The 27634-nt window shown below is 34.7% G+C and overlaps 2 long non-coding RNA genes across 8 annotated transcripts; one reads left to right on the forward strand and one right to left on the reverse strand.

The window, feature by feature from the left end:
• Window positions 1-4391: 4391 nt before the first annotated feature.
• LOC138135658 (uncharacterized) lies at window positions 4392-7585 on the reverse strand. 6 transcript variants are annotated; one of them, XR_011161044.1, is made up of 4 exons: window positions 7173-7585; window positions 6833-7116; window positions 5478-6778; window positions 4392-5425 (listed from the first exon to the last, which is right to left on the reverse strand). It is a non-coding gene; the product is annotated as an uncharacterized lncRNA (long non-coding RNA). The 6 variants fall into 6 exon arrangements; XR_011161043.1 differs by having other exon boundaries at window positions 4392-5203; window positions 5316-5425; window positions 5478-7116; XR_011161042.1 differs by having other exon boundaries at window positions 4392-4958; window positions 5013-5425; window positions 5478-7116.
• A 988-nt stretch (window positions 7586-8573) lies between these two features.
• LOC138135136 (uncharacterized) lies at window positions 8574-15827 on the forward strand. Of its 2 annotated transcripts, XR_011160870.1 has the most exons (5): window positions 8574-12663; window positions 12717-15074; window positions 15215-15355; window positions 15419-15559; window positions 15620-15827. It is a non-coding gene; the product is annotated as an uncharacterized lncRNA (long non-coding RNA). The 2 variants fall into 2 exon arrangements; XR_011160869.1 differs by having other exon boundaries at window positions 15419-15827.
• Window positions 15828-27634: the final 11807 nt, after the last annotated feature.

The raw sequence follows: 27634 nt of genomic DNA on the forward strand, positions 1-27634 counted from the left end.
TATTTTTTGTTTTTAAGCAAAATAACCGTGCCTACTTACCTACTTGATATTTTAACACAATAATAATTTATTATTAATGAAATTCATTACTTCGTTTAACGTTTGAAGAAACTTTTTTTTGTCAAAATTAGAAAAAATCTTGTATGTAACACTTTAGGAAATGCAATTTTGTGTAACTCGTGTGATTTTGCGGGATCTCGCTGCGCTCGTCCCGCAAATATTCCACTCGTTACACAAAATAACGCATTTCCTAACTGGTTACATAAATAGCTATTTAGTGCTTATTCACAATAGACATAAGACATACATAAGAGATACATAAGAGATAAGAATAATTTGTAAATATTGGCAAATGGAAAATAATTTATGCGTCCATATAACTCGAATATGATTCTTCATGCCTTTTTGTACACAACGATAATGTTCACTGAGATCACTTCTCATAAGTTACGTAAAAATTAATATGTAGTATATCCACTGCATGTATCATGAATTTCTTATGCCTTATGTCAAGCTTATGTCCATTGTGAATAAGCACTTAAATGGGCTACAATTTGAATTGTTCTAATATTTGTTCTTGAGTTCTGTTTTTGGCAGATGATAGTCAACTTTTTTTCCAAATTGCACTATTAACTTTTTTTTGCTCAGTTTTATACAGATTTTTATTTTGAATATGAAAATGTAAACAGCCATGCTCATGCATAGAAACAAAAAGAAGAAAATAAAAAATAATGTAATTTTCTTTAAATCAAGCAGTCACATTTAACAGTAATAAAAGTGCATTCTAATTTTCCAAAGCGACTAAGAGAACTGTGGACATTCAAGACAATGTCTATTTGACTCCGCCCGATAAGAGATGATTTAGTAAGAAGAATCGTAGTAGTATGTGAACAAATACCACCAGAATTTTTATTGAACGCCGCAATGGGCGTCAGTGGAAGGTGTGGAATATGCCTTAGAGAGAATGGAGGTAATTTCGAACATTTACTATAGTAAAGTTATGGTTACTTAATTTTTGTAAATTCTAATTTTTTTTATTAAAAACAAATTTTTGATTTTTGATTTTAATGTTTGCGTATTCAGAAGATAAACATCTATCATAATAAAAATTAAAAAATATACCGTGCAACTTAAAAAAACAAAGTTAGGCGGTCTGTCAAAGAATATAATGTCAAAAAAAAGCATAGCATGTCAGGCTATCGCTATAGTGTTTCTAAAGCGATTTTGTTTGACGTATCATTTATTAAAATCCGATAAAAAATAAGGAAGTTATAGCACCAAAGATTTTTCATAATACACCCGGTATAAAATATAAAATACTAAAAATTACAGAGGTTTTAGGGCCAGTGATCAGATTCAACCAATCGAAGTCTCGGTTTCATGGGTTAATTGCGAATTAAAATTTAATTCGAATTAAATATTTAATTCTTTTTCTATAAACTGGCCTTTAATTTAATTAATACTGAATACGAGTAATTTAGTAATAGTTGCATGTTATTAATCATTGCTATTATAGGTCTTTTTTAATATGCATCTAACAGGCCTATTTTTGGTACGCCTGGGATCAATTATTATTTCAGGTAACAAAGCGCCCAGATAAAATTTTTCTAATTGTTGTACCATATATTTGTCCAAAAGTCATCATCTTTTTAGACTATCCCATTCTTCAAATCTTTTTGTGTAGACGACAAAATAACACTGTTTCCGCTTTGTAATATAGGGTCTTTCAGAACTGGCGGACCAAAATAATACGGTGAATTCACCATCTTCTGGGAATAATAGGAAAAATGTTCAAAAAAATCTATCTTAAATAGTAATTAGGAAAGAAGCAATTTAAATTGACCAATCCTGTTGTTGATGTTAAGTTACCTGTAAATTAGTTTTCCTGTTTATTTGTAACTATGGACGCATTTCAAATGATGCATATCCATTGTTGGGTATCCGCATTTTTTGTGCAATGACGGACGTTTTTAGGTTATAGTATTTTTCAGGTTATAGTATTTGACATAAAAACTTTTGACCACATAAACGACAGTTTATTTAAGAGAGTTACAAAAGACACTAAACATAATACTCCCGAGCAGCAACTGTGGCACTCTCATCACACTGTCCATATAAGACAAGCATATCAAAATATTCTGAAAAAGTAAACATGAAGCGTTTTTAATGACTTTTGTAATTGTCAGAAATAATTTATTATGACATAATATTCAGTTATTATGCGTTTGCAACAATCAAATTTGTTTCGATAGTTACTATAGTATATTAAGGCTGTTGCACAGTAATAAAACTAACAATTTTTGCGTTAAAATTTGATTAATAGTGTCAGTTGTTTGACGTTTATTAGCTATACTCAATTTCATATAAATGTACATCTAAGCAAGCCATGAAAATCTGATTTTCTGTTGGTATTAAAGCTAAAGCTAGTGACTTTAACTTTCAAAGTTGCTTGCTCTGCGCGAACCCGATTTGATTAATTTTTCAGTTTTTGTCCATTTTAACATCGCTTATTTCAAAAGCAATGTTACGTCTTTTTACTGATTAAATTAAAGTAATTCTTATTTGTTTTTGTCTTTGTATTTTTACCAAGTAAAGATTTATTGGACATGATCTTCATAAATGTGACTTTTGTAATGTAACTAAATTAAAGGTGCTTTTACAAATGCACAGCTCACTTGATGAACATTTATATGAAATCAATTATATGTTTGAACTATAGTCCAATTTTTACCCTTTTGAGGTGACGTCACGATTTCCTTCCTCGCTTTCTCTCTATTGAAACGACAGAAAGAGTAAAAAACAAAATAGCGGTGCAATGGCGGACAAAAAATTTCGTCCACTGTCATTCCACTCACATATGCTATAAAGCGACCTTTAGGAACGAATAACCTCGCTTCACATGTTGACATGTGTCAATCCAATTATGTCTATAATTTATGTTTTTATGGGTGACAGTAATAAATTTCAAATTTTAATTTGCAAACGTCAATCATAATGACAATTAAGCTTAAACTACACCAAATTTTTGTGAAATGATAGGAAAAATGTGGACAACATTTTTTGTCCGGAATATGTAGTATGTTTATTTATTGCTGGTTACTTTGTGGTTATTTTATGTTCCTGTCAATTTGACAATTTTTAATTTCTTTCACTTATTACATTGATTACAAACATAACCTTTTGAAGCAATTGTCAGAAAATTTCATAACTAGGGTATGGCTTGCTTCGACTACAATCGTTTTAATACCTAACCTTATAGTTATTTATGATCAATTCAAATTAGTTTCTGATCCTAGCTCAAACATACGTGAAGTTACTAAATAATGACGTCATCGCAAATGGGTACTAATTGGACTCTAGGATCAGAAATAAATTTGGATTTATCAAAAATAACTATTAAATTTCAATTTTGTTGACAATTGCTTCGAAAGTTTACGATTGTAATCAATGTATTTAATAACATAACTAATAAATGAAAAATAAAAAAATGTCAAATTGACAAGAGCACAAGTAATCAATAATAAATAAACGCATCGCATTTTTTTGTTTGTTCCTGTTGTTTCAATAAAGAGAAAGCGAGAAAGGAAATCGTGACGTCATCCCAAAAGGGTAAACATTGGACCATAACTTTAGAGTTCAGAGATTGAATCTTATTTTCGTAATCCTAGGGATTATTTAGCGTAAGAAAGGTAGGATTACAATAGCGCCCGTTTTCATTATCTGTATGTACAAATCATTTCCATTAAAAAAAAACCTGTTATCGGATAATACTTACAACTTTTCTCCAATTGCAGAAAAATACTATACTTAGAACTATGTCAGAATCATTTAGACATTTATTGGAAAAAATTATAGTTTCTGTATAAATTAGTAGGGGTTTTAATATTCTATATTCAATCGTTACTGAGAACAACTAATTACCTACAGCTTGGCCGTTTACTCGACGTTACTATAGTTTGTCCAGTGAGAGATTGGTTGACATAAAAATCACTAAATTCTACGCAGAGAAAGTAGTACCTAGCGCGCGTAAAATTTGAAATATATCCTTCAAGCAGTAACATTTTGTGCCCGGAAATTATGCTCTAATTAATGAAGTACCTTAACGAATAAGAGATAAAATGAATGAAAATATTACAGTTGCAGGATTTTACACGAAGACGTGTACCTACCTACTCTTGATAACTACTTGCGCCAAGAATATTTAAAAGTAAAACCTCAACCAACAAGATCGTTTATATAACAATTTTATATCAATGCGAAATCAAACGACTTAATTTTGCTGGTCGTTAAATGTCTACGAAATTGTTGTGTTCAAAATAGCGGAAGATCAGTTCGTGAAGCAAAATATGGGGAACTTCTCAGGAGGCTAGGAGTTAAAATAAAACAATTCCTTGGGTTGAAGGACGCCTGTATTTAATTTTTCAAATAAATAAAATCAAATACGTTCTTGTTTTCACCTGCAGTAACTGGTTAATTTCAAATTAAATTTCTGACTTACACAAAATTATAAGACATAATACGGGGTGATCAAGAAGGACTGTTTAAGTTGGTGACACTGGATCGTATTTTAAATAGTATAACAGAAGTAACTTCCGGTTGTTGGTGGCTTGTCGTTGTTAAAGCTATACCTATATCAGATATTTGTCAAATAAACCAACAAAACATATCCAGTTGCAGTGTTATAAATAACCCAATTAAAAAAATTTCTTAATTATACTGCCAACTTAAATAGTCCTTCTTGATCACCCGGTACGTAGGTAATATAAACATAAAACAAAAATGGACAACGAGAGCGTCAAGGTTAATTTAAACTAAATCCTGAGACTTTCTGCAGACGTTTGTCTGAATGACCGAATATCGTGCGACAGTCCGAATTCAATTTGTCTTATTAAAATATATTTTAGAAGATTAATTTTACTTATTGAATAAATATCAGAAGAGCCTGTGGCGGTATAAGGCTGAAAATTTAAAAAAGAAATATTTCATCGAAAAAAAAACTAGCTTTACAGTACACAACCCTTGTCTTACTGCTCTGCATCATATCATTGAGTACAAGATGAACTTCTTGCTTAATATTGCAATGTAAGTCTGCTGTAACTCTTCTGGGACGCTGCCTCGTCAACTTTCTTGATGATGTTTTAGTTGGACCACCTTTACACTTTGACACTGTGTTTTTGCTAACTCCTAAGCATCTCGCAGTGACCTTTAAGAAAAATACTTTTAACCCTTGACTAATCTGACCTAATTAATGATGATGTCAATAAAATTATGATAGGTATAATAATATTTTTTGTTATAAAGGTATGAAAAGCAACCTCCAGTGGACTTTCAGTTGTAAGTTTTTCATTTATGAAAAATGAATAAGCACTTGCATCATCTTCTGGACTGCTGGGTTGCCAGCTACAGTCAAATAGCTTCAGGTTGCCTACAACACAGTTTTAAAGCAATGTAATTAATTAAAAATGTTATCTTCATACCTTTGCATCAGTCTAGATATTGTTCGTGATATCACTAAAGGGATTCATGTTTATAAATAGAAATGTCACTTAAAAAAGGCACTCGAAGGTAAACAATAGGGAACTTATAGAACAGAAACAAACTAAAACAACAAACTAACTAATCTTAAAAACTTAGAAAGTTTAAACACCACAAAAAAATAGTTAAGCAAGAAATAACGAACAAAACACACATTACTCGGAGGTTAACAATACAGAACTTAGTCAATGCAAACCAACAAACTAACTTATCCCAGATAATTAAGAAGTTTTAAACACAACAAAATACCTCACTTGAAGACGAAAGAGCAAATAAACCGCACACGGTGTTGACGATTCAAAATGACAGCGGCAACGACAACAGCTGAAATTTGACAATTTGCTGTGACAGCATAAATTGGCGTAGGATTACAATGCCCGCGAAATTATTTCAAAGGTACCACCACAATAATTTATTTTATTAATTTTTTTTGTATTCTAGTAGTAGTAGTATTCTAGTGGATTTTGTAGTGTTGGGTTACAAGCCTACAATTTAAACTCTCCCAATCTCTCGCTGGACGGAGTTTAGACGCAGGTACAACGTGATCAAGAATGACTGAGTCTGTTGGTAACAATGAAAATTTGAACGATTTTGGTACCACTGTAATCTAAACGCCTTTCCGGTTGTCAGCTTTGACAGAGTTGACAGGCGAATTTGACGTTTACCATCAAAGGGTCATTTTTGTATTAGCATAAACCATGACCAACTTCATTCATATTCGCTTCGCTTCTATATGGCCGTCTCAATTTAGCAAAAATTTGTTCCCGCAAAGTAGTCCATGAAACGTGCATCATGTGTCGCCATCTTCCGTCAAGTTGACAACTTATTCATTCTAAAGTTTAAATAAATTCGGGACTGTTTAGTTGTTTTTTTAACAAAATGGGCAGAAAGTGTTTTATTTGTGGAAATTTGAAGCCTTTTTTCCAATTTCCAAGCGATTCTGATCAGAGAAACAAATGGCTAAAGTCTCTTAAAAGATCTTGTAGTATTTTTTGAATAATAAAATTTCTTATAGAAGGTAGTTTATTAAATGGTATTACAGATCTCAACAAAATTACAGATCATCTTCAAAAAAAGTGACACTCACTAAAGATGCTGTCCCATTCGTATTTGTAGGAATTCAGATCCAAAATATGTATACAACATGCAAAATGTTTTCTTTGGTTATTTTAGAACCCTGTTGTTGTTTGTACGAATTCACATCCTGACCCAGTCCCCAGATGAAAATGAACCTGCTTCTTCCCTGCAAAACAATACATATACAATACAAATTTGGCAAAGTGATCTTTTATGTCACTTTTATCCACCATCATACTAGGATCTTTGTTAAGATTAATAGCCCTTCAAAATCAGAGTCAATTGCTGTATCCCAGTGATTCATTTGTAGGCATTATTGAGAATTGCGAATATAATACAAAAACTGTTAGGTACCATTTCTACAATATGAGAAACCATGTACTCATTTGCATGACTTGCTGTATGATCACCTCCTTCAAAATTCAGCGTTTTCCTGTGCAGACCACAAAGCTGCAGTATGCAATGTTATTATATGTAGAATAAATGGATTCTTTGAAGAGTAAGCTTGAACAGTAAACCACTGAGATGAAAAGTTTTGAAGTTATAAATAGTGCTCTTACCTTTAAAAATGTGTTTTGTTAGTGTTGTCATCTAGTTAAATTAAACCCAACATTTTCGTCTTCGTGTTTTTTTTTTAATGGGCTGATAACAGTAATAACATAAAAATGAGGCCATTGGCCATTGACCTTGACGTTAATGTCAAATTCCACGGCTTCCTAGATTAATAAGAGTCGAAGCCTCTAATACGGCTGGTCGAGTTCATCAGTTGCAAGCATTTTTTCTGTTCCTGAGAGGGCGCCACTATACATTTGTGTATTTGGCTGCTTAACCGCGTACAAATCTCATTTTAAAAAGAATCGTAATTTGTATGTTACATACACTACTTCAAAAAGTAGATTATTGATAGAAAAAAAAACATTAATACGATTTTTCATTCATTTAATTAAAAAAATATTCGTTTTTTGGTAGAGGGCGCTACTATACTTTTGGCTTTTGAAGGAACAGACAGTTCAAGGAACTCGACCAGCCGTATTAGAGGCTTCGACTCTTATTAATCTAGGAAGCCGTGTCAAATTCAGTTGTAGTTTGATTGTTTGTTGAGGAGGAGAGCGTTTTTAAATTCATCGATGGATCAATCGGTGGAATCAGTTTTCTACCAAAACGTTGTTATATTACTGTTAGATTTATGTTGAGCTTAAGAAAACACGTTTCTTTATTCACCAAAAATTTCATGTTGGGCTCAACCAAAATTCACCTTTCCCATCTACAATGGGAGTTGGTTGTTTGGTGGACGAATAGTGGGGGAAATGTCAAAATAGTTTGTCGAAGTCAAACTGTCAATGTCAAAGCAAAGCGAGGGAAAAACTGGAAAAGTGCAACATTATTCACGTATCCTCTAATTTTTTCATGAGTCTTTCTTCTGTTTAAAATAATTTCTTCATCAGAGGAAGTTAATAAATCATCATCTGATGAATCTTCCAAAGGCATTGTAATCCGTTTTACCAATATTATGGTCCCAAGAAGACTAATGTCGCACATATTTATTCATATAATAATAATGAAAAAATGTTTAGGTTATGTTTACACTTCAGGTGTCATGACGTCAGCACAGTCATCAGTTTTCCACCAAATCCGTTTCCCTATTCATCACATTTTTGCACAACATAAATGTTCAACACAAAAAAAACTTATGATTGACAGTCCACCAATGTTGAAATTCACCGCAAAAAGTTGATGAATTTAAAAACGCTACCGAGATGTCGCTAGTAGATGTCCATCAAATGGGAACATTTGATTGCATGTAAAATTCAAAATTGAAACGGCCATATAGAAGCGAAGCGGATATGAATGAAGTTGGTCATGGCATAAACATACCCGACATAACCTAATTTTTTTTTAATGTCGTATCAAGTTAATACATCCGGTCAGTGCCAATCACGAAACAGAAAAACACCAATATTGGTAATCTTGTAGTTTACGTCGCCCAAACTGCGCATCGCTTCGCGCACCGTGCTAAATGTGTCCAGCGTTGCCAGACTTATTTATTTGTATCGAATAAGAGAAAATTCACAATTAAAATCACGGGACGGTGATTTTAATTATACAATTATACTCTGTGCAAGAGCCCCTTTACCACCCATTGTTTCGAAACAAAGTTAAAAAAAGCACCAAACACAAACTAAACCAGGGAAACAGATCAATTAACAAACGTATTGGAATCCTACACATCCAACTAAAAGAGACGCTCAATTCTAATTACGTTCTGGCAACAATGCAGAGTCTATGGGGCTGCGCATATGAGATGCGCAGTTTGGGCGACGTAAACTACAAGATTACCCCAATATTTTTCAGTTGTTGTTCAGTTGTTTGCCAACAGACTCAGTCATTGTTGATCACGCTGTAGTTTGGCCCAAACGACCGATACCGGGTTCGATATTGGAATGAATGGGAACAGAAAAGTTTGAGTGTCACATTCTGAGATTATTTAGTTTTTAGGTTAATAATAATTAGATGATATACCTATTTTAACTTAGGTTTCTTAATTTAATTGTTTTCAATCCATTTTCATAAAGTAAAACGCCCTAAATTAAATAAACCAAATATCTTTACATCAAAACATTTTCATTAAATTCTAATCACGGATTTTATTTCTCTATGTATTATGGTTTCATAACGTGTACCAAATTTGAACTGCATCGAACAAAATTTAATTTTTAAAGTGATAGTTTTTTAACTGCTGTACTTACCTAGGTAATTAATTTTAACAAAAAAGTAATACCCAATTTTTGTGGCGGTGAACAGTATTCATGCATCTATAATACTTTCATATAAATATAATTTAGTTTTAAGTCATTTTCGTGCTTGTCATAAGTGATGGGACACCCGGTACATAGTTTAAATTTTTATTTCATACTATCCGGTAGATGTTCAATTGCATCATCAATTTGAGTCCGGTAAGTAAAGGCCCATGCACAATGGCGTTAACGTTACGTCGATGTTAAAACGTTAATGTTAACGTTAGATCTAGAAATTCAAAATGACATGTATTTCATTGTGGACCGTTCACAATGACGTTATGATGAAAATTAATGTTGCATGATATTGTTAGCGTTAACGTTAGTTCTAGAAATGTTGTGGATTCTTAACGTTACATTCTAACATTAGCCAACGGAAATAATTTATAAAAAGTACTGAAATGCATGTAATTAGATCTAACGTTAACATTAACGTTTTAACATCGACGTAACGTTAACGCTATTGTGAAAGGGCTGTTAGTTATAATAACAATATCAGAAAGTGTCACTAAGCAACACCTAACGGGCTGTTTTATTTTTATACATCAAATCTGATACTGAAAAGTGAAAAAGACAAAAAATATTTGACAGTTTAACCTCGAAGTCGTTAGGGCTTTACGTGAATTTAGTAGGCCATTTTGTAGCCTACTCACAACAAATTAATTTGGTGTATACATAATTAAAATCGTCCGATAAATAAGGGAGCTATGGACTCGTCTTTTTTTTGGGACACCTGTATAATTGGTGCTCGATCAAAAAAAGTGTTATATGTAGGTATTAGGTATTTTAATTACTCGCTATTATTAGAATTAGTGATTGGTTTACTTTGTTAAAAAGATAAAAAGGTTATGATACCGCACCGCGACAATCCGGCCATCTCCTTTCAGGTATATTTTAAAAATGGGATTCATAAGTTGACCATCGCGGCACGCCGGGCCTGCCCCGAGGGTGTTCCCGTGAGCCCAGTGCAAGTATCTTCCCAACAAAAGTTGCATTGCGGGCGTTAAGTAGTGATTATGTCAACCCGAGTTTACGACCTCCAGGGGCTGCAGGTAGTTGAGAAGTATAGTGGACTGCCTAATAACCGAATTTTACGCGTTTTGTTGAGGCTTTTGTTTATTTTTTTGCTTCCAATCTATTTGTTTTTCCAAAAACTGAGACAGTAGCCCCATGAGATACGTTCTTCTGAATCCAATGCACTTTTTAAATAGTCTCTAAATGAACAATTGAGCAAAATAGTTATTTACGATATGTGTATCGTAATGTGGAATTTTACGATACGCGATGGAAAAATTGTCTAACAAGCCGAAGGCGAGTTGGATAATCCATCAAGTATCGTAACAACACATTACGATACAAATATCGTACAACGTTTTATCTACTTTCATAATTAATACCAATACCGGGTGGGGCATCGTATACGCGCACGCGAGAAATCGCGACTTCTATTAAATAAAATTGTCGAAATTTTTCAGACTTACCTGGCTATTGGTAAGGTACATTTCATAATTTTTTGATAATTTTTCACTTACAAACAAAGCCAAAAAAAAATAAAATGTAAATTTCAACCAAAAAGTCAAATTCTGATTTTTATACTAACCTACCCAGATTCACTTCCTATAATTATTTACGAAATCTACGGGAAAAAATACCAATTAGATTTTGAATTAAACGCAGTTTTACATTTCAACTTTCAAAATCATTTTTATTTATGACCTGCTACTTGTGCTGCCGTAAATTTAGGTGACAATGGAAACTGTCAATTTTATGGCAAAAAGGTTTAAAACGGTCGGCTAAACCTTTGTTGGGAAATTATACCATTGTGCCGTAAATCACCCGTCTGGTTTACGTTTAAATAAAAAAGCGAATTATTTAGCTAACCAAGTCAAAATTTGTAATTGTGCCACCAGGGTTTGATGGGCTAGCAGATACAGATTCATTTAGTCTAAAAACTTTATAAGTAAATTAACAGTTAATTTCAGAAAAGTAATAAAATTGTTACGGCTTTATTTATTAACAAAATTTTTTTTAAAAATTCTCGAATATACCTTATCAATAGTTAGTCACGTATATAAAATTTCGCCAATTTTATTTAATTAGAAGTCGCGATTTCTCGCGTGCGCGTATACAATGCCCCACCCGGTATTTTTGTGTTTAACACTTTGGCTACTACGGGGGTATTTTGAAAAATGTCCCCACAAACTACGACATTTTTTGTTTGTCTATATTCATTTGTAGTTAGAAAGGCATTAGAAAGGTGACCTAGGCGACATTTGTAATTTTTTTTTCGAAATGCTCCACCAATCTTTACTCACAAACTTCGACTATCGAGAATCCCTTTGTAAACTACGAAAATCGTGTCCGTACAGGGTACACAGTGGATCTAATTGAGTCGTGAAATGTGTACCAAATCTGGCCACATAGTTTGCAGGTAAAGGTCGAGTGTGTACCAAAAATGGTACACATAGTAGCCAAAGTGTTAATTAAATTTTTAAAATATCGTTTATGCAAAAATAATAGGGCGGCTAATCTATCTAATAACCGTGGTTACGAAGTTGTTTACTTTTTTCAAAAGTGTTCCAATGAAAGCAAGTTGCAGTGTCAGTGCAAAAATGAGTGATACAGAGGAAAATTTGCCTTCTGATATACGGGGTGATCAAATAGGACTGTTTAAGTTGGTAACACTGAATTGTATTTTAAATTGTATAACAGGAGTAACTTTCGGTTGTTGATGGCTTGTCGTTGTTAATGCTATACCTACATCAGATATTTGTCAAATAAACCAACAAAACATACCCGGTTGCAGTGTTATAAATAACCGAAATATAAAATTTTCTTAATTGTACTGCCAACTTAAACAGTCCTTTTTGATCACCCGGTAGAATTGGCTGCTCAATCTGCTATAGATACATTAATTCCTGCCAAATCCAAAGAGTGGTATGAGATAGTGTGCAAATATTTTGAAGAATGGATGGAAATCAAGAAAATTCGTGAAGTCTCTGAAAAGGTGGTCCTTGCCTATTTTGCGGAACAATCAGAGAAGCTAAAACCATCCTCCTTATCGTGCCGGTATTCTATGTTGCGGACGATGGTGTCGATTAAGATAAAGATTGACATTAGTCAATATCATCAGGTTGTGGCTTTCTTGAAGAGGAGATCAGAAGGATACCGACCTAAAAAATCGTGCATTTTTTGCAAAGAGGAGATACACCAATTTCTTAAGGAAATGAATGATAAAGATTTCTTATTTATGAAGGTAAATTGGAGCTGAGATAATAAAAAACAATCTCAAACGTATTATGCTTTCAGGTCGTTTTGATATTTGGAATTTTTGGTGCTTGTCGACGCGAGGAGATCACAAATTTGATGAGACGAGACGTTCAAGATAAAGGAGAATTTATCTGGATCACCTTGCCGAATACAAAAACTAAAATTACACGGGAATTTGCCATAACAGACGGAAATATTCAGGGAATAAGTTGTTTGGATTTATTTCGAAAATATATGGATTTGCGTCCCAGTCAGACCAAGCACGATAGATTTTTTCTTATCTACAGGGGAGGTAAATGTACCCAGCAGCCTGTTGGAGTGAATACAATCGGAGGAATTCCAAAGAAAATCGCTACTGCATTAGGATTATCTGAACCAGCAAACTATACAGGACATTGTTTTCGGAGATCCTCAGCATCATTATTGGCAGATGCAGGGGCAGATATGCATACTCTCAAGCGTCATGGAGGCTGGAAGTCTGACAATGTTGCAGAGGGATATGTTGAAACATCAGTTCAAAATAAGAAAATAATTGCAACGAAAATAATGGGCTCTTCAGATACTCTACGTTCAACAAGTAACGTCATGGTGGAAAAGCCCAGCATTAACTTGGGGACAGCGTCTGGGGTCAATATTGAAACTGTCTCAAACTGTGTAATTTATGTTAATAAATAGTTGTAAATTTTGCAAAATTTAGTCTCTTTACTGCACTAGTGCTTTATTACCGCACTAGTGCCGTAAAAACTGCCATTACGACACTTAAAAAAATTGTGAAATATGGCACATTACAGTATGAAAGTAGATAAATAATTAAAATTACTGAAAAACGTTATTAATTTTTTTTAAAAGAATGAAGCGATTTTTCAAAAAACTGAGACAGTAGCCCCGTGAGATACGTTAATGTTTAACAAAAAATATAGTCACCATAGCTTCAAACATAAAACTGTGGAAAAATAATTAGAATCCGTTTAGCGCGCTTCACCATTGCTTGGCCAACCGCTAGGCAACAGCTAAAGCTAGTGACTTTAACTTTCAAAGTTGCTTGCTCTGCGCGTCCATTTTAACATCGCTTATTTCAAAAGCAATGTTACGTCTTTTTACTGATTAAATTAAAGTAATTCTTATTTGTTTTTGTCTTTGTATTTTTACCAAGTAAAGATTTATTGGACATGACCTTCATAAATGTGACTTTTGTAATGTAACTAAATTAAAGGTGCTTTTACAAATGCACAGCTCACTTGATGAACATTTATATGAAATCAATTATAAAGATAGCAGAGATACGAAAAATCTGACACTGTCAAAGTCATAGCCTTTACATTTGTATTAATCATTGTCCGTTATTTTCTTCAAAAGAATTTTCTGCAAGTAAGAGATTCAATCACTAAAGTGCACAGATAAATACATCCAAACTACAAGAAATAAGAAAATCTAAAATTTGCCAACAAATTTGTTCACAATACGAAGATTTAATGCTCTTGTAAAATGCTAATTTTATGAGTGACGGGTCTCGAGAGGGTACCTGCTGCAGTGTTTGACCGATCCAAGAATTCTGAATACTTCTGCAACTTGAACTACACCTCGCCCAAAAGTTTTATTACTGTGCAACAGCCTTAATATACTATAGTAACTATCGAAACAAATTTGATTGTTGCAAAGGCATAATAACTGAATATTATGTCATAATAAATATTATATTAAGTATAACATAATTACATAAACATTTTTGTTTTATAATACAAAAATTTTCGATAATATTGCGGAATCTGGAAAAGTGCCTCGAATGCTTGCAGCGTTTCCACGTTGAATGGCAAGGGAAATCCTCTCGAAAAGGAATTTCTTTGATTTTGAATCGCCTGATTCCGCGATAAGTCGGTTTCCGATGACATTAATGAAAATAAAAAATAAATAATAAATTATTTCTGACAATTACAATAGTATATTAAGTATAAAGAACGGTAATGACAATGTACGGATCGAAGACAATTGTTTGGAGGAGGAGCTTGCGACGACTCCAATATTGTCTGAGATCCGTACATTGTCATTAACGTTCGTCATGATTATGAGATTTTTTGCGCGATTGAATATTTATTACAAAACATTCCTAACTATAATAGAATGCAATGCGATACGACGCCCTTCACATCGTGTTGCCACAATGTCGATTTTTGTATCGCGTTTCTAAGGCAATCTGCAAACAACTACCGCCATTGCAGTTTTTGTGCGCAAATATCGCCAGTTGTGTTGAAAAACAAGCAGTAAAATGAGTGATATTAGTGATTCCGAAAACGAAGTGGATATTGTAGAAGAAACTTTGAATGTGGGGTGCGTCACAAATAAAGAATTTTTGAAACTAACGACCTCAACGTGTAATTAAGAAGACAAGGAAAATTTGTGGTATGAAAATTTTGATAAAAATTAAAATTTAATTTTTATCAAAATTTTCATACCACAAATTTTCCTTGTCTTCTTAATTACACGTTGAGGTCGTTAGTTTCAAAAATTTTTTCCAGTTCGCTAATATTATTTCATTGCAGCGGCAAGGAATGCCGACCACAAGAGCCGTGTGAGTTTCCAGAAAGTGCTAACATCTTGTCTTCAACTTCTGTCTACATAAATGAAGAATTTTCGAAACCAACGATCTCAATTTGTAATCAAGAAGACAAGGAAAATTTGTGGTATGAAAATTTTGATAATACTAATGTCGCGGCAAGTCTGTTACTAAAATTGTTTCATTGCAGCGGCAAGGTAGGCCGACTACAAGAGCCGTGTGAGTTTCCAGAAAGTGCTAACATCTTGTCTTCAACTTCCGTCTACATAAATTAAGAATTTTCGAAACCAACGATCTCAATTTGTAATCAAGAAGACAAGGAAAATGCGGGGTATGAAAATTTTGACAATGCCAATGTCGCGGCAAGTTTGCTAATGCTATTTCATTGCAGCGCCAAGGAAAGCCGACTACAAGAGCTTTATGAGTTTCCAGAAAGTGCCCCCACATCTTGTCTTCAACTTCTGTCTACATAAAAATTATTATAATAATCGATTAATTTTGAATAAACTTTACTTACCGTTCTAGAACACCAAAAATTACTTACCATCGAGTTTATCGTTAGCAACGAGTAAACAGAGCTTACCACCTTGGAAACAGACGTGGTAAACAACCAAATAGAGTACAATCGCGCAAAAAATATAATTTTTTAAGGTAATTTTATATCTACTCGCAGTTGGTCAATTAAAAACGTTCTTATTTTAAAATCCAATGAGGATGAATTTTTTTAAATATTTTTACTGTTATTCCCAGAAGATGGTGATTTCACCGTATTATTTTGGTCCGCTAGTTCAGAGAGACCTGTATGTAACTGTCCTTCCACTTGATACATATAAACATGATTGTGTAGATTTCAACATACAGTTGTGGACAAAATGAAGTGGGACAAGTCTTGATGCAGATTTTCGCTCAATTTTAGTTGATTGCAACGGGCGCTAAATCTGAAGTTTTAAATTTGACACTTGTCAAAAAAAAAAAAATCAAAAACGATCATGGTTCGCATTAGCAATTTAGTCAAATTGGGAATAATTTCTAAAGCTGAGGACGGTTGGTCCATAAGGCGGATTGCTCTCAGGTACAATATTAGTAAAAATTCCGTCTTCAATATTTTAAAAAAGTGGAGACAACAAGGAACAATAAATGCAAATCCTGGGGCCGGACGAAGAAGGGTTTCTAATCAAGAGCAAGATGCTTTATTAATCCAGACAATAAGAGAACATCCTTTTTACTCCGTTGTGGACGCTGTGGGAGAAGCCAACTTCCCAGGATCGGCTCGTACTGCTCGAAGACGGGTAAAAGAAACAGACCGACGTTGTCGTTCAGCGGCGAAAAAAATACTTCTTACACAGCAACACAAAGAACGTCGAGTTGGATTTGCTTTAGAGTACATGGCAGTTGATGAAACCTTTAAGGGATAATATTATTTTTACTGATGAGAAGACTTTCCAGTCAACACGTAATGGTCCCATTCGTGTTTATCGTCCCGCTAATAGCAGATTCCAAGGAAGATATGTAAATCATGTAGATAGTAATAGATTTACTGTAAATATGTGGGCTTGGATATCAGCACGTGGCCCCGGTGTTTTATGGCATATTGATACAAGATTGAACAGTCCAGAATATATTTCAATTTTAAATAATATAATGTTGCCCTCTGTGTCGCTGTTATATCCTGATCAGTTTTTATTTCAGCAGGATAATTGTCCTGTCCATACGGCACATATTGTGCAAGACTGGTTCAGGCAAAATAATATTCATATCGTTGATTGGCCTAGCCGCAGCCCCGACCTAAACCCTATCGAAAAAGTCTGGGGGCTACTCGTAAAAAAAATACAAAGGCAAAATCTCAGACCCCTAAATGTAGAAGAAATGTTAGAAATTCTTCATAATACATGGGAAACTATTGAAGACGATTACTGCTTGAATTTATGCCATTCTATGTCCCGAAGATTAGCAGAAGTTGTTAATCGCAACGGTGCAATGACAAAATATTAGTTATTGTTAAGTTTGAAAATTATTATTAAATAAATGTATTTAGTTTAGTTTAAATTATTTTCATTGCATTGTATTTAAGATCAGGGGAATAATAAACTCCCAACTTATCATGGGTACTTACAAATTCGATTTTAATTTTTTATTTGAAAACCAATTAAATTTTAGATTTATTCAACATATCCTTAATTTCACAATCATGTGAATATAACTGATCTCCTAGAGAAAATGATACGAGCGAGAAAAATTTGTCGATTTGTCCTACTTTATTTTGTCCACAACTGTAAAGTTGCACTAGGTGAGGGTTAAGGGCCAACCGTAGGCCAACATTAACAAGGAAAAACGGAATTAATATGATAATAATATGCAACACAAAATACATAATAAACTATAAATATTTTAATAGTAACCATAGAAAGAGTAAACTTTCAGACAGACTTACATTAGCGAAAAAACATTGTCCCAGTTCATTTTGTCCACAACTGTATGTAATTCTTTTATCACTCTCGTCTGCATATTCAGTGGGATTGATTGTAGACTACGTCCACTGATAGAATGCATTTTTTTAAATATCCTTAGATAACAAAATCCCCAAACCATAACATTAAAATATTAAGAAAGTATCATAGATTGTGTTGGTAATATCTTGAAGCATTCGCGCCACTGATTCTCATTGGTTGTTATAAAACCCACGCGAAAAATAAATTATATGACTTTTCAAATTTGAAATTGTCAGTGCTGTCAAGTGATTTAAGCATTTAGATTTGCGATTTTTCATCTTTAGAGCTTTGTTTTGCGTTCCTCTGGTTTTAAAAGTCGTTAGTTTTGATCGTGTTGCTGTTTTGATCTCCTCCGTTGCGATTTTTGTTGATTTCTTTGAATTTGTGAAGTGAGTGCGTTCCTCAAGAATCTAGCACAATGAACACTTTAAGTGACATTACAAACATTGAAAATGATACAGAGGTAATTTTTGTTCACTCATTAAATATTAAATAATCTCTTGTTTGTTTCAGCCATTTCCGAAAAAAGCTGGATATTTTGATATCTGTAGCCAGCTTTTTTCGGAAATTCGAAAATGTATTGTGCGTTGCATTTTTAAATCCATCGGGCACATTATCACTCTTGAAATACCCTGTATTAATAACACCTAATATATTACCCTTGCTATACTGAAGATTTCTTTCGTCTTTCCTAAGTGCAAACATATAGAATAATAATAAAACATCACGTGTAAACCTGTTCTTTCATTTTTTTAAATTTCGCGCCGGATCTATTTCTTATAGCGTAGAGTGAACACTTTTAGTAACATTTATGTCAAGCAATCTATCAGTGGACAGAGTTTAGTGAGTAATATTGTATAGCTAGTGCATTATCTCTTGACACGCGAGGTGCGCGGTGGGAGGAGTTTAGCAGGGAGAAGGAGAATCATCGGCAAAGATCGGTTCAGCAGCAATTCAACAATATCGTAGCACGGCGATTTTTTAGAACGGGTGGGGTGGGAGCCGTTCGTGACTAGTCGTCTGAATTTAGTCTTCTGCGCAACTTTAAGTCGCGTATCAAGAGATAACGCACCAACTCTACTTTATGATAATATGTACGATTAGAGGTAGCTGTCATGACAATTTAATACATATATTTTGAAATAATTTATCTGTTAAGAGCCACTTTCAAAAACTGCCAAATCAGCAAATAAGTCCAATAGAATTTTTTTAACATTTTTCTGACGTTTACGGTAGTCTCTTCTATACCGTAGTGCACCGTTAGTACGCCATTTTTGGGACACTCTGTATACAGGCTGGAAACTTTAACTGCAATAAAATTCATAACTTGGAGATAGGCAATTTTTGTAAAAAATCTCGAAACATTTTGACGCATATGGTTTTTGGATATCTGCTCCCGGAAGTGCAATGCTTTTTTAATGAAATGAACAGGCCAGTTATTATACAGCAGGTCGTGGTCAACAAATTTGACACATTTATAGTAATTTATGATCAATTCAAATTTGTTTCTGATCCTAGCTCAAACATACGTAAAGTTACTAGATAATGACGTCATCGCAAAAGGGTAAAAATTGGACTATACTCCGTTTTGAAAATTAGGCGTTAATTTTGGTGCGAAGTGTATATGTAGGTAAATAATATCGTGGGTTAATTTAAATTTATCCTCAAAGCAGGCGTTGAAGACTCGATTGTTAACGTATTAGGTATATGGATAAAAGATCACAGATCAGCTGTTTAAATCTACGCCAACTTTGAGGATAAATTTAAATGAATGTAAATACAGGGTGATTTTGAAATTTGTGGAGATATTTTAATCACGAGCTACTGGCTTCATGTAAAACTCAAAAAAAAAAATGTTTAAAATTCTATGTCAAAAAATAAAATGACATTTATTTTTCGAGCTGCAATTTTTTTAAATTGCTTTTAGTTTTCTACGTTGTCCTACAACCTCGTAGGTAAAATTTCGGTACATTTTAAAAATACACCCTTGTACTATGGCGGCCAAAAAATTTTGGCCGTCACTTTCTTGACATTCAAGTAAAGTGTAAATAAACCTTTAGGAATCATAACCCCACTTTCGATTCTTGTCATTTTGACAATCAATTTAAACTATTTGAAGCTCAGATATTCCAAAAATCCGACATGAATAAACAAAATTAGAGCAATCGTACAGTTGCGGCCGTTGAAATCTCAGACAGGAAAGATTTAAACACTCTGCATAAATTCCGAAATTTTATTAGCGTAAACAGGATTTTCATGAAGGATTATAAAGTCAGTGTCAGTATTTGACATATTAGGTCAGAATCGTGTTTACCTTTGGAAATGCCGCAATTATCTGAATTGCAAAAATGTGTTTGACTGAGGGACGGTGTGACTACAGGTGGTCCCGATATAACCTGCCAGAAGAAATCCAGTAATAGGTGACGATGAGTAGAACTCATACACAAAAAATGTTTCTAATAAAAGTCTTTTCGTTTTCGAGATAAAAATAATTGAAAATTTGGTCAAAATTTGCTGTACGCTAATGAGTCAATCGGTTTTAAAAAGGTAATTCTGGTTACTTGGCTGCAATTTCTTTAGCAACGGTACTTGTAACACCTATGACATTTGTCAAGTTTAATTTTAAATTTGCGAATCCTTCAAAAAGTTATGAAATTCACAAAACAAGAATACGCCGATTTGCATTTACTCTATGGCGAAATACGTGGTAATTCAAGACCGGCAAGGCGACCATACGGCGAACGTTTTCTTGAAGGAGTCCTTCCGTCCCGTTGTACTTTTGTGGAGCTACATCTGCATTTATGTGAGGTTGGTTCTGACTGATTCCAATACAAAAGGCCAACTCCAGAAACGCGTAATAGACGCCGCGAACCACATTCGTAAAAACCCAGAAATGCTGAATTCTGTTTATGAAAATTGGTACCGGCGTACTCAAATGTGCTTAAATGCCAACGGAAGGCACACAGAACATTTATTATAAAATCATTTTTCTAGTCTAGTTTACCTTTCATTAGTTAGTAGATATTCTCAGTTAGAGTTGAAAGTACGAATATGTAAAGTGTAAATAAATTTATTCAATACATTATTTTGGCTATTTAACCACAATTAAGACGATACTCTTATTACACAGTTCTTCCACAATTTTGCACACACTACCTCTACATTTATTTACACATTGAAGAACACCACTTTATTTATTATTCATTCATCTCAGTCTACAAAATCAGCTTTTGTACCTAAATAAGCTGGTGAATTAACGCACACAGTGTACAGCGTTTTTAATAAATGTCATTAATTTGATTTAGTTTGTCAGATTTGAGATTTGTCATAAACGATTCAGGTACCTATGTTGCTTAGATACTGTCATCCTTACAAACACCAACAATTAATTCCTGAGTAGGTACGTATTTTTGTCGTCAGCAGCGTCGAATGGGTACGGATAGTGGTTAATTTATCCCCATCGTTTTGGACCTAATGAAAAGGGGTTTTTTGGAGTTGTTAGATCCTTCTAATGACCCAGAATTTTTTTGGCAGCTTATATCGGGACCACCTTGTATAAGAGCCATTGCGAGAGAAATTAATGTGGATAATGTTTGAGTGACATTTTGAGAAACGTCACTTTCAATACCATTTACAAAGCTAAAAGTTTGGCGTTGTCAAAGTGTCTAAGTTTTCAACGGCCGCAACTGTACATAGATAACCTGAGGTAAACGTTCTGTGTAGTAGAAATGACAAAATAATTTTGAGTTTTGAAATTTACCACCCAAAAAATAATGTTCATAATCAAGACGGTAATCATGATGACAATAAAGTACGGATTACAATTTTTTTTTTTGAATTGACAGACAATGACGGCCAAAATTTTTTGGCCGGCATAGTACATCATGTTTTATAAAACGTACGCCAATGCGAAGTAACCTATAGAAAATATGCTTTAAAACAAGGAAACCGCATTGGTGTACGTTTTATAAAATATGTTATACAGGGTGTATTTTTAAAATGTGCCAAAATTTTACCTACGAGGTTGTTTGACAACGTAGAAGACTAAAAGCAATTAAAACACATAGAATTTTTTAAATATTTCTTCCGACTTCTACATGAAGCCAGTAGCTCGTGATTAAAATATCTGCACAACTTTCAAAATCACCCTGTATATAAATCATATCGTACTATTCCGGACACGGAATCTTGGCCAACATTTTTTAGACATTTCTAAAAAAAAATATATAAACCAATCATTAGTGTCATTAGCAGTGTCCGGACGAAATAGTACCGAACAAGTCGACCAGTACAACTTTGCGTAATCCCTCGCTCGCACATAAACACGATTCAGCTGGTTCCCTGTTATTGAAAACGAACCAGCTGAATCGTGTTTATATGTGAGTGGGGTATTACGCAAAGTTGTACTGGTCGACTTGTGCGGTACTATTTCGTCCGGACACTGGTCATTAGTAAATGACAATTATTAAAAATCACTTTTAAGTTTTTCTTGTCACATCAAAAAAGCAGGGAAATGGCATTATCGAGTCAAAAGTTGTGTTATATTCAATAAAGGCCAGTTCTCACATATTTGTCAGTTAAATGTCAGTTGTGGCCAAGATTCCGTATCCGGAATTAGTATCTATCGCAAACGTATCTCTCGATTCTCATTGTACTTACCGCATTTTTATGTTGTAAAAATTGAATTTTTACCAGAAATTTTAACTTAACTTTACTACATTTTCAATTTAAAACATTTCCTTTGGAATAAATATCCTGAAAAACTTTTTTTTTTTCATAAATAGCAAAATTATTGTTTAAACAATAGAAATATTTGTGTTCTCACCAAAATGTTTCTGATTTCAATTAATATAAAAGGTGTTTTTTTAAATTTGGCGTCGAAGTTGGCGTTGAAGAGTCGATTGCGAACGCACCATCGAAATGACAATATTTAATGTGACATTTCAACCTAGATCTAACCTCACTTTTAATTTAATTAATCGACAATTCAACATGCTAATGCAACTAAAACGAAAAAATAAACTTTAATCAGGAAATAACGTTTACAATAAATAATCAAAATGTGCTCCATCAGTTTCGAGGCATTTACGAACTCTTCCAAAAATTCCGGTGCTCACATTTGCTAACATTTGAGGATTATTATTAATCTCATCAATTTTCGCAACTATTGCCTCACGCAACTCGTCGAGGTTATTTAACCGATGCTGGAAAACCGAGTTCTTTAAGTAGGGCCACAAAAAGAAGTCACACGGACTTAGGTCGCAGGATCTTGAAGGGTAAGCTATGGCTGTATTTCGGCTGATGACTCCTCGATCAAAAAATTCTTGTATCATATTCAACGTCTCTAATGTGGTGTGTGCAGGGGCCCCGTCTTGTTGGAAATACCCGTTTACAATTTCATCATCATGAAGCTGTTCAAGAAATTGCTGTATGATTTCCCGATACCTTACAGCCGTCAAGGTTCCTGAAAAAATTGGCATCGTTAACTTTTTTGAGAAGAATATTTTTATGGTATTTGTACCGTTAAAAAAAATTGGTCCAATAATCCTGCGTCTTGAAATAGCCGCCCAGACTCCCACCTTTTGGGGGTGTAAAGGAACCTGTTCAAACAAATTAGGTTTTTCTGAACTCCACTATCGCATGTTTTGTGATTTGACATAACCGTCCAAGTAGAACCAAGATTCGTCTGAAAAGAAACTCCAGTTCAGCAAATTTTCGTTCATGGTGTTAAGAAACCAATGCAATGCAATGTATTGCACACACGTAGGTACAGGATAATCAGATTCAAGAAGTTGCTGTACCACCTGCACACGATAGGGGTACAGGTGGATATCCTTTTTCAAAATGTTATGACAAGTGCTGGTTGACAATTGAACTTGTTGTGAGAGCCGACGGACAGAAGTTCGTGGGACTTCTTCCATAACTTGTCTCACATTCGCAATTGCTTCCTCTGTTCGTTTTGTAAGGCGACCACTACCCTTTTTCCGATCAACCGATCCAGTTTCGCGAAAGATTTGAATACATTGCGTTAAATTATGATGAAAAATATTGTAGGCGAAATTCTTCAATTGAATATTGCCACTCACCATCAATGAAATGCCCGTTACGAAAATATGATTCGACTATGTAAATTTTCTGTTCTTGCGAAAAAACCATTTTATTTGACACAAATTGAAAATTCAAATTGATTTCAAATAAATTGACATTAGTGACACTCAGTGCTGGTTTTACCACTAGGCATCATAGGCAATTGCCTAGGGGCGCCAGCAGAAAAGGGGCGCCCGGCCGATCGTGCTTTTAAAACAAATTATAAATTATATAAATAATTTGCTGCGGAAATCGACAACAACGCGTCAGCAAAAGAAAAGTGCCAGATGGGTTAGACATCATAAAATAAATTAGGGTAGATTTATGACCGACAATGGTCATCGTCGTCGGTTTCGGTACAACTCTGAAAAGGGAATGTTTTGGATCTTTTTTTAGTGCAATATTTTCGGCTCTAGAATGTAGATATGTACAGGGTCGATAAAAAGTATGGACACAGCTAAATATTTTCAGATTGGTTTAGCAGAACTCGTTGAAATTTGGCACATAGTTAGAAATGTTTAAATTCTATCATCTGAAATTTTTTCAGTTTTCTAACATCGTTTATTTTGAAGATACAAGGTTAATTTGATTTTTTTAAATGGGATGGTGGTCAAATTTAATATCTTTAAAAATAGTATTTTTTTGTAGATTTAGAATACATTTTAATAAAAAAAAGTTTAAACGCGATAATACATAAAAAGATTTTCAAAATGGCGGCGATGTGGACATGTGTTGCATTACTGTATTCGCAAAAAATACTCTTTTCAAAAATATTAAATTTGACTCCCCGTGCCATTTAAAAAAAATTAAGTTAGCCTTGCATCTTCAAAATAAATGTTAGAAAAGTGAAACAAAATCTCAGATGATAGAATGAAACACTTACAATTGTATGCCAAATTTCAACGAGCTCTGCTAAATTGTTCTGAAGATATTTAGCTGTATCCATACTTTTCAGCCACCCTGTATTACATTAGGTACATAATTATTCTTTAAAATGATAAAAAATAAAAAAGTTAAAGATGATTTTCATTTATTTCTGTGATTCTCTTGTTTTGTTCTGAGGGGCGCACTAAAATGTTGCCTAGGGGCGAATTAATTCTAAAACCGGCACTGGTGACACTACATTGTGATGCATTCACAAATGACTCTTCAACGCCAACTTCGACGCCAAATTAAAAAAAAACCGTTTATAAAAAAAAACATTGAAAAAAATCATCAAAATCAGACCTGTTCTTGAGGATTAAGAAGTAAAAACCTTCATTAACTTGTAGTGACACAGTTTAAATTCGAATACCCGGTACCGCCACAATAGTGCGCCAAAAACAACAGTACTAACGGATAGGCTACGAACTGAGAAACGAGGTTGGTAAGGCTGGGGAGAGCGGAAGAAGAGCAGGAGTGAAGCGGCCGCTCGCGCGCCTGGGTGGTAAGGGTAGTTAGTTATGTTTGGAGTTTTGTCTAAAAGAACCCACTGTGTGGAGAGTAGGTAATCCATTTTTTTAAATAGTGATCTCAACAGTGAATTAATTCCACTACCGTCCCGTGTAGATATTTTGTGTCTCCTTGAAGAATTAGACGTTTCAATCCACACAGGGTAAATTAACCCCCGTTCGTTGTTTTTTTTTCGTGCCAGGACTGTGTTGTAGATGGTAGGTATGTTTGTAGATATTATTTAGTTGAATTAACCTTGGTTTTCAATGTGTCGCTGAGGAAGCACCGCTAGGTTTCGGATGAGTCAGAGGTAGAATGTTGTAGGTACGACCCTATGGGAGCGAGGTGACATTCAGGAAGTCGTGGGATTAGCTAATAAAGTAACGTGGGGTCAACGGTTAGTTAGCGGAGGCGGACCTAGCCCTTGCTCATGCGGCTCTGAGATGTTAACAAGGTGAAGCCACGCGGCGGTTCTGGACCTCGTGGTTTGTCGATAAACGGTTGTTTGGCGAAGACTGACCTAGGCCTTGCTCATGCGGCTCTGGGATGCTACGTGAAACCACCAGGACGATTCTATCATTCGTTATTTGTCGGTAAACATAGTCCGATGCGCGTTAACACGAGTATCTAGAAACGTCGCTTGATCTCAGACGATTCAGATTATTCTTCTGAGTCCCCTCGCGGCGGAGAGTTTGTTACCACCAGCTCTTAAGCTCTCAATGGTGTACGTTGACTGTGTATTTAATAATTAAACATAGAATTGTCATTAATCGAGTTGTAAAAGATGAGTAATACCTGGGATACGGTTTTGAAGAGGGTTTTTATCCGTCCATGTCTGTGATAACTGCATTATAATTTGGTTACTTGTTTATAAACTATAACTTGTAATAACCCAGATATCGCCAGTCTTCCGCCAAAATTTAAATATTTGAAATTTCAAATGAACCCCGCGAAATTGAACAAATTGGCCATGTCGTGATCGTCATCGAAGCAGTAGGACCCCTTCGTTGTGTGTTTTGTACAAAATGGCGGCAGACTAGCTCGGGATGCAAATGGCAAATCGGTGGGAGGACGCCTGTATTTATTTTATACGAACATGAATAAATACCTTCTCGTTTTCATCTACAGTGCTGATTGATATCCAACCCGATCACATGATACATTATGGCCCGGTTGCATAAAGCTTAGTTAACATCGTGTCAGCTAACAACGCGTCAAGTCGGAAATTCGCCCATTTGATTGGCTGATTCAAATTCAATGTTAAATATCCCCCAATCATATCACTTGACAGTATGTTAACTTTAACAACGAATTGACATCGCTTTATACAACCGGGCCTAAATATTCAGCGGTGCGAGTTACATGGCAATAAGAAAAATACAGAACATAATAAATTTGTCTATCTACCTCTGCAGGAGTGTAGAAAAAGTAAGAGTTCCCTTTCTTTTTGTTTTTTTTTTGACGGGACGAAACTTTACAACAAATAAAAATAATAACGGTTGCTCAGAACCTAAACTGGTAATACAAGAACAAAGCGGCACCGTGAAACAAATGATAGTTATGTTATTACGAATAGACACTGTAAATGGGATAAGTAAAACCCCCAAAAATCATCCACAAACGAAGGCACACCATAATCTTTTCAATGTTTAAAGTTACACAACATGTTACATAAGATTGCTCAGCAAGACTAGATTACAATGACAGACACTCTAATTCCCTAATTGAATATTATGAAACTCTGACTCTCAGCTCTTCAAGATAGCACGCGTCTCCGATCGCGAAGTTAATCTAGTCCTCGCCCCCCAGTCTCCTAATTTCTACCCTAGTAATGGCGGGTCCTCCAAGTCCCTGCGACACATAACTCGTTATGGGTGCAGTGCCCAAGACTTGTGTCCTCCGAATCCCCACTGCGAGGGTAACAAATGAAGAGACAGAGGCCTTCCACCAAGGTGGTCGAGAAACTCTGCGGCCAAGATCACACGTCATGCAAGGGCCCTGCGACCACAAAGGCCCCCCACGTCCGGCTCTTTTAGCAGGCTCCCGTTTTTCATTGCAACGTGGATAAACTGACCCCGCGTCTACACCTCTAACTTCGGCCAAACACGTACCCCGTTTTTCCTTGGGGAAAATGGAAGGCCGTTCCCAAAATGGACTCCCGTTCCTCTATTTAAATCGCTGACGCAATATGTTCTGTTAACCGTTTCTACCCCTACCCAGAAAATGGACTCGCCCAAAGTATTTCTAACTGTTCGCCCCTAAATACCTCTGATTTTAAAGCCTGGAGGCGACCAACGGATTTTCACGGTTCACCCCTTACTCTCTCTTGAAAATGGACTCGTCCCACGGATTTTAACTACCTGACCACGTTATTGCGACGTTCCTTCAAGCATTACCCA

This window comes from Tenebrio molitor, chromosome 7 (assembly GCF_963966145.1).
Source record: "Tenebrio molitor chromosome 7, icTenMoli1.1, whole genome shotgun sequence".
NCBI classification, from domain to species: Eukaryota; Metazoa; Arthropoda; class Insecta; order Coleoptera; family Tenebrionidae; genus Tenebrio; species Tenebrio molitor.